Source organism: Lactuca saligna, chromosome 9 (genome assembly GCF_052625555.1).
Source record: "Lactuca saligna cultivar CGN05327 chromosome 9, ASM5262555v1, whole genome shotgun sequence".
Classification (NCBI taxonomy): Eukaryota; Viridiplantae; Streptophyta; class Magnoliopsida; order Asterales; family Asteraceae; genus Lactuca; species Lactuca saligna.
In genome coordinates this window covers 192,592,416-192,594,507 of record NC_136425.1, presented here as the reverse complement: position 1 = coordinate 192,594,507, position 2,092 = coordinate 192,592,416, and positions in this window count along the sequence as shown.

The following is a 2,092-nucleotide window of genomic DNA, read 5'->3' as shown; positions in this document are numbered from 1 at the left end:
AATACTAGGTTTCGTCGAAGAAAAATTCTTTTTAAGAAGTGAAGCGCTGTCTGAGTTCGGAATCACCACCTTTTCCGGTGAGTGCATAGTTACCTTCAACTTACACATAGATATGAAGTATTTTATATAAATTACGTGCTATGTGTGCATATTATCTGAATACTTGCTATCTATGCTAGATGAACGTTGTTATACATGTTTTCAATGATTTAAACTGTATATGTATTTTATATCTACGAAAATGTTGGGGTAAAACATGGGTAGATGTAATAGGTGATGTGTGATAAAATGATGAGAGGCCTCGATGTTGTTGTTGTTGATCCAGTCATCTAGCGGAGTATAGATGACGACCACGGACTCTTCTAGACAGTCCAGTGGAACACTAGCAGGTTCGCAACTTGTAGGTGTTGTGAACGATGTGTTCACCGGTGTACTCCATCCCCCACATGGTTGCCTATTAGGACATTTATTGCTGAGGAATCCCCTTAGCAGTAGTGTCCGTCCCGATGATGATCCTTAGGCTAGGTCCCTTATGATAGGTGTTTAGGGACGTAAAGTGAGGATAACAGGAACGGGTAATCGGGTTATTGTTGATTGATGAAATTAATAAACTTATTGTGGGTTGAAAACCCTATGTGCTCACCAGGCTCCCAAGCCTGACCCACTCAGTTTTATGCATTACAGGTAGTGGCGCATGAGCATAGGTGTGATGTTTTGGACGAAGGATTACGGATATAGGCCTGTAGATATGAAATAATGTAGTAAGGCTTATATTGTACTGTTTATACTTTTGATCTGTACGAACATGACATCCCGAGTCTTTTAATGAAATACATTTCTATGGAAATGCTTTTGATAAATCTTTATCATATTATTGTTTTGGGACAAATTCCGCAACCCTTTTATTAAAAGATAACTCTGATTTTGAAATAAAGTATAAACAAAACCGGTCTTTTCTGGCCGTGATTTTGGGGATGTCACAGTTGGTATCAGAGCATTAGTTTAAGCGAACTAGGAATTTGTAGGATTTCTAGACTTAAACATAGAATGCTAAGCGATGATTGTGAGGTGTGAGTACTAGCTTATTTTAGGAATTGTGCCTAAAATGCTTTTATGTGCTAAATGCTTTATGCATGATATGCCGTTATTTTGTTCGGATCTATGGTCTGTTGCCGACCGGATCTGGAAACCTTATGTGTTTAGGATTCTAAATGTACGACTACGATATTAGAACTAGCATGTAAACGTTTCGGAGTGATAAGGACGATTTAAAATGTCTCTCCTAAATAAAGATCTGAATTCACCTTATTTGGTGTATAGATCATGATGGCAAGGACCCGTAGCGGAAACGTGAACGCAAATGGAGGTAGGAACCAACCCCCAGTAGTTCAGCAAATACCTATTGTTGAAGAAGTTGCACCTGAGCCAGTTACCATGGCTGGAGTTCAAGCCATGATTCAGGCTATGCTAGCTGAACAAAGGGAAGAAATGAGACGGATGCTCCGCGAGAATAGAGACGAACCTACCATACATGTTGAACCGACGGACCCAGTTCCCGAGCCATCTGAGGAAGGGAATTATAGCCATCAAGTGAGTCAAATAGGGACTCAAGGTGAACAAAGGGATGGCCCAGAAGGAAGAAACAACAAGGATGGGCGGATGTACAAAAACTTCTTGGGTGCAAAACCACCAAGTCTCTCAGGAAGCCCAAAGCCTGTTGAGATTATGGACTGGATCTCCGAGATGGAGATGGTGTTTGAGAGCTGCGACTGCAACGAAAAGCAGAAGACTGTCTTCGCTGTGAGACAATTGAAAACTGGAGTCTTGAGTTGGTGGAAGCTATTGGCAGATATGATGCCACGAGGAAAAGCCCTGAAAATGTCATGGGATGAGTTCTTGGAACAACTAAAGGCGTAGTACTGTTCAGAGATAGACCTGATTGATCTGAACAATGAGTTCCAAAATTTGAAGAAGGGGAGAATGAGCATCGATGACTATGCTGCTGCATTTACGGAAAAGATGAAGTTGTTTCCATACCTAGTGCCAACCGAACTTTCTAAAATTGAGAAATTCGCAAACGGACTGCCGGCTG